Here is a 6724-nt window from a genome sequence, read left to right on the forward strand (position 1 = left end):
TTGAACCAGTCAGACACATGTGGATCTATAAATGGGGTTTTTATTCACAACAGATCACATTCATGCGGATCTGTAAATGGGGTTTTTATTCACAACAGATCACATTCAGCAATCCTAATAATGAAACAGGCAAGGGTCAAAGCAAGAGCAGTCAGGTGAGCAAATCCAAGGGGCATAAACTAAATCACAGAGAAGAACCACTCCGGGGTCAAAACCAGAAGACAATCAAAGGAGCAGGCTAAATCGAAAGCACAAGTGTAACAAAACAGGTTGCAGTCAGAAAACACACTGAAAGCATACCAACAAGCAGTCAAAAAACACACTGAAAGCCGAAATTTTACTTTGTCTCTTAACAAGAAATAATTATCTGAGACTGGTGGATGGGAGTAGCGGCTGTGTTGGCACTGTGGAGATGTTTCATAGCGGAGGCTGGAGGAGAGTGAAAGAAGATGAGTGGACCATGACAGAGGCTGCTGTGGTGTGCAGACAGCTCAAATGTACATCTGCTGTTGCAGCTACAAAGACAAAAACAGATAAAGATAAAAGAGAATGGACTCTTCAGGTATTCAGAAATTTGATTCAGAAATATGGAAATGTCTAATTAACAATATTTTACCAACAAACTACCATGCTGGAGTTAACTGTTCAGTTGAGATATATAGTTTCTAAAATAAGATGAACGCTTCATATGTTTTATGAGTGTGGATGTTTTTTTCCTGTTGTGCTATGTTTATAAAGCAAGTATAAGTGGCAGTGTGAACAGCAGAAAACACTGAATCTGAGATTTTCAAGTCCGATTTGGGTCACTTTCATATGTGTTACTGAAATTTGTTATGGGTCATGTATGTAACAGTGTGACTGAGTCTGAAGCTATGTTTGAAATAGCCTACTACATACTGTATACTGTGTACTACACTCTACACTACACTACATAATGGTCCGCAGAGTAGTATGCAGTATAGTATCCAGTATGCAACAAATGCAAACCATACTATAGGGTCACACAAACATATGAAGATTCCGCCCACTTGTCAAACATTTTCTGCCATCTTTGCATGATGGGATGCAGTACACCACGAAGATAACTCTGATCATGTACTGGACTACAGAGTAGTCTGTCATCTGAGTATCGTTCACATACTGGAAAAATTCATTTTGGTCGCATACTGCATAGGTCATACTGATTTGGGGCCAAATCAGTATGCGAGTAGTACATAGCAGGCTATTGAAAACACAGCCTGAACCACCAGATCAGAATTCATGTGATTTTTCAATCAAACCAGCGTGATATTTATCAAAAATGTTTGCTGTGCTGGGAAGGAAAGCTGGATGACAGCAGTGAGTGAAGATTTCAGTGCTGGGACAATGGGGTAACAGCTCTCATATAGACTGAAGATAATGAGGTAAAAGCTCTCTTATAGACTGAATATAATGAGGAAACTGTCCTCATATAGACTGAAGATGATGAGCTAACAGTCCTTGTCTTGGGACAAGACATCCATTCACATCCAGGCTTATTTTTCTATCATTTAGGTTCCATTTGAGCTCGTCAAATGCAGAAGAAAATGTCAAAAAACAAACAAAAAAGCCTTTGATTTTGGGGGTTTATAATGGGCATTTTGATGCTGGAGATTCATTTCCAGTCATACTCTACATTTCCTGATTCACCAGGGTCTTGTGTAATAAAATTAACAGTTTGGAGCACATATATGAAATTACTAAATAGCTACACAGTATTTTCCACTACATGTGCTAGACATCTCCATAGTGCCCATAAACCTGATTTCAACGGGCAAGCACTGGGCGCTGGAAGCAGAGCTGTAAATGGCTAAAGGGGAAAACAAACAAGGCAAGTGAGGCGTTTACATTTTCATCTAAGCGTTTTCTATTTTTTGAAACAGCTGCCAATCATACTGCTTGCACCTAGAAAACACTTATTTGATAGTAATTTGATAGTTCCCCTTCCCTTCGCCCTTCTCACCTTAGTGAGAATTGCTATCACTCAAAGACAATAGCTCTTCATGGCCCAACAGAAACCATGGAATCTAAGAAAAGAGGGTTTTATTCTCTATTCAGAAATGAGTAATGTACATTTTGTTGAACTTATAAAGTATAAAGCTCATTGACTTTAGAGAACACCAGAGCATCTAGTACAGGGACCGGTACAAGGCTAACGACAGGGAGAAGACAAGGTAGGTACTGAATTCATGCCAAACAAACAGAGCAGCGATAGAATGTTAATTCAGCTACGTCCAGTGGATCCCCTGACAGAAGGTCAGACCTGAGAGCAAGATGGAGGCACTGCAAAAATACATCCAGCGCAAAGATGCAAAGGATAGCGGCCGGCCGTAGACGCACTCCGCAACCATGGTAACCGCCTCTGCCTGCTCTGGGACCAGCGCCCCATCTTCCAGGTTTTACTGCTTGTGTGGGGAGAGGCACATGTGTATGTGGGGTGTGTGGATGACCAAGTCATGGAGTGCCTTTGACTGACTCCTTTCTGGTGTCTGAAGTTGCTTCTTGTGGCCGTACGCAGATGTCTCCAGCCATTGGAGTTCCACAACCAGCAGCTGCGCACAGGAGCCTTCCGATGCTGAGCTGCTGGCTGTCTCCATGGAACTGGACAATGAAGGTGAGTTGTCCTTCTGAATGGACTGAGTGAAGTACACAAGTGTAAAATTGAAGGTCTGTATTTTTGTTTGGCCTGACTGTAACTTGTTTTGTTGCTATGCATTGTAATGCAGCTATAATGGGAAGGAATTGGAAGAGGTAAGGTAGGTGATGTGAGGTGGTGGTGTTAGAATAGTCTCTATATCAAACTGCACGGTCATTAATTTATTCTGCACTTAATCATTAAATGCATGTTAAGCGGTGCTCTTCACTTTTGGTGACTAAAACTGTGTCATCACAGTTTTAATGATTTGCTTAAGACTGCTGTCGTCGTCATCGTCGAGGGATGGGTTTGGAGCAGCTTACGCACTTGATGCTTGATACTTTTAGGCTTCAGTAGCATTAAATACATTCAGGCTTCTTGGCTGTCTAAGTAGTCACTTTAATAAAGTGAATGGGCACTTCTTTATTCAGCTTTGTACTTCACAAAGTGAACAAGCACTGATTTATTTTGCATTCTATTGCAACAAAGTGAATGAGCACCAATTTAAACTGCTTTAATGAGTTATTTTGATTAATATTTATTTCATAAACAATAAACAAGTAGTATTCAAACAGTTCAGTTTCCCAGTGTATAAATGTTTCAGTTCAATCAACTTATTTCAATTAACATTCAATTAAGTCAACATTATCATTATTATTATTATTATTATTATTATTATTATTATTATTAATAACAACAACAACAATAATAATAATAATAATAATAGTAAATGATTATCCATTTTTAACAATATATAATAATGGTAAATATTTAAAAGAATGAGAAAAACAATATGAAGAAAATAAAAATGACATTCGTCCGTAGAATGTTTCCTTGTAATCTTAATCATGATTAAAAATGAATATAATTACACAGATTTAAAAAATCAGTCTAACAGCACATGGCTACTTGACACGGCCAGAGAGAAGATTGGCTCCCATCCACGAGTTTAAGCCCACAATGTTGTTCGCCGTCTATATCCACAACGAGTCGAACCATTACCAAAAAATACCTGGCACGGGGACCCGATTTTAGGTACACAGCCCAAATAACGCAAGACTTTGCACTGGATCATCTTTCCCCCAGTGTCAAGGCAAAGGTATTACTGAGCTATGCAGCTGCTTCTCTGCAACAGGGGAGCTGCTTGAGACACTGTTCTTTTATTCATCCCTTGCTTGTCCACTCTTTTAACAAAGCACATCAGGGGAGAGCGTGAACACATTCCTGCACTACCAGAAATTATGCAGTCAAAATTTCCGCACTTGGGAAATTCGCAAGGGTCAGCACAGCTAAAGTGCAATGGCTGAGTCTCACCTTGGGCGAACGTTCTTCCTGATCACGGTCTTGCCCCTGCCAGGTAAGTATGCTTTGGAAAGGCAGATGTAGAGGGACCCTTTCCCCACTGCAGAACACAGGAAAAGAATAAGGATTAAGATCCGGGGGCAGGGCAGACCCTGACAAGGCAGAAGGGAGAGTTAGGGGGTGGGATTGCAGGGCAAGGGGCAGGGACTTGATTAAAGGTAAGGGAAGGGGCTGAAGGAAATTCTGGTTTTGCACTTCAATCCCAGCGAAGGACAAAAGTCTCTATGTGTAGCACCCTCTACCATCCCCACTGGATATTAATTTATCCAGCCCCAGCAAGCATCGTTCACCTGTTCACAGACTGATACGTAGGAGTGGAGAGAGTCTGCATGACATTTTGTTGATTTCTGTATTTAAATGACAACCAAAAACCAGTCTCTTTGCCCAGTGCTCTCTCCATTAGTTTCCTGTTGAAAATCACAGTGTGCGCGCAGTGCTTTAACCGTACCCTACAGTTTTATGTATTTTGCTCCATCTCAAAGTCATGCTCCTATCTTAGACTGTCTCTGGGAAGTGGCGTTGAGTCAGAGAAAAGGTGCTAGCTTTATAAGTGAAACAGTATCGTCGTAATTCTTGGTCGGCAGATGGCTGGACCTGCTGGATTGCCACGTCTCCACTGGCCAAAAATGTGGAGCACTTCACGGACTTGCGTGTCATCCTTTCACCTCCTGCGGCCGAATCTTTTGTTCCAAGATGTTCCAAAAGGCGTGTGTCCTCTCATTGGCCTGTTCCAAATTCTTTTCAAATGGTCGCAGAGCGCCATTGGCCTGTTGATTCTCGATTTTCATTGGCTTTCATATTGCGATCCTGTTGCCGTCCAGTCACTGTCACACTTCTCACTGCTTCACTGTAACGCTGGGTTCTCCTGTTTGACATTTTCTTAAAAAAATTATGAAAAAACAATATGAAGACAATAAAAATGACGTTCATCTGTTGAATTTTTGCATGAAATCTTAATCATGATAAAAATGAATATAATAATACACACAGATACAGATTTAAAAAAAAGTCTAACAGCATGAAACACATGCCTACTTGACATGCATGCACAATTGCACATGGATACTTAACATGTGAAACAACGTCTGACCCTCTATCACCATAGTCCCACCTCTTTGCTGGAGCGGTCACCGAGGTCACCTGGGACAGGAATTTGGGAAAATTCTGGGTTCTGGGTGAACCATGGGTCCGGGATCACCGGGGATGGCCCAGATGAGATCAGGCGCCTTCAGAAGTGCCCTCGGGGGGCCCCCATCCTATTGGCAAGGGCTGATATGCTGTTCAGGGTAAGACTGAGAACATGGCCTGTAAAGGAACTCAAACCACTGCCCAGTCCTTCAGCAGCACTCAGTCTGCTTCCCAGCCTTGCTCTAGCACTGAGCCCACCATCAGTCAGACATCTATTGACCCCACCGAGCCCTGCACCAGCACTGACCCTGCCATGGGTCAGCTGTCCAGTGGACCTGTTCAACCCTCTGCTACCTCCCAGCCATCAGTGGCTGTCTCCTCCCTGCGCTCTTTGTTGGTTGGGAGACAGTAACACGAAGAGCATTGAAAAGGCAGTCAAGAGGCTCATTGCACCCTCAAAATTCAAACCTTGTAAGGCTATGATTTATGAAATCATAGAATTTGATATTATTCATATGCCATGGGCATAAAATCGATCCACCATGTCTGCTTAGATCAAAAGGTGCATGCTCTTTACTAGTATGAAGCATCCCATTTGTACAATCAGGCATTTTATTAACTACTTCCCATCTTTGGTAGTATGCCCAATGGAGTCTTCTCTGTTGCCCTTAATGGACGTTCTCTAACCCATCTAGGATGGGTTTCGGACACATGCTCATCGGGACAAGACTAGGAATCACCATGCTATATTATAGCGAGACTGTATCATTATGAAGACTGCATTGATATCCTCAAGAGAGCTAGATGCCAAGAGCGCATCATTATTTCTGGCATGGCGCTCTCGATCTTCCCTGACTTTACTGCCAAGACGGTGAGAGCTCACGCTGCCTTCAACGATATCTGTAAACAGCTTCAATCTGTTGAAGGTTTGCTCTACCCAGTGCATCTCTGGATAGCACACAACAGCAAGTACCATGACTTTACATCACCTGAGGAGGCAAAGCAATTTGTCGCTACGCTAACCAAGTAATTTTCCTATTTGGATAAGAAGACTGTTTCTTGTATCTTATTTTTCTGAAAATCTTATTTGTGGAACCAAATAATGCCCAAAAACTTGAATGTTTTATCTTCGACTGATTACTATTCGATTCACCTACACTGAAGACGTTAAAATTATAACTCAAGTTGCTTTACTTACGATGGTAGTTGTTCTGTTTAGTTTCTCTACTTGTACCACTAGCAATACTTAATGTTATGTTGTCCGTTCGCTCTGTTGATCACTCTTGATGACTACCTTATTCTGTCTGACATCAGTGCGCACGGTTATGTTTGTGAGCACCTACATTTGTGTATAGAAATATACTTTTTTTCTTATCATCTCGGTCTCTATCTCTTGAACCATGCTGTGTAATCGGGAGTGCTGTTTAAGCAGGGTTGGGTCACGGTTGAGCCTTTAGAGTTCATGGGTTGGAAAGGTAGAGGTTGTTGTGTGTGCGCGCTTGTGTTTTCCATTGATATTTTCCATTCAACATTCAATTGTAAAACCAGAGGTGTAGCCATCTTAATTAAAAAAGGGCTTCT

General features: G+C 41.7%; 1 non-coding gene across 1 annotated transcript; it reads right to left on the reverse strand.

The window, feature by feature from the left end:
- Positions 1 to 3854: 3854 nt before the first annotated feature.
- LOC113574663 lies at positions 3855 to 4018 on the reverse strand. Its single transcript, XR_003410345.2, has one exon. It is a non-coding gene; the product is annotated as a U1 spliceosomal RNA (small nuclear RNA).
- Between the last annotated feature and the right edge of the window lie 2706 nt (positions 4019 to 6724).

Source organism: Electrophorus electricus, chromosome 2 (genome assembly GCF_013358815.1).
Source record: "Electrophorus electricus isolate fEleEle1 chromosome 2, fEleEle1.pri, whole genome shotgun sequence".
Classification (NCBI taxonomy): domain Eukaryota; kingdom Metazoa; phylum Chordata; class Actinopteri; order Gymnotiformes; family Gymnotidae; genus Electrophorus; species Electrophorus electricus.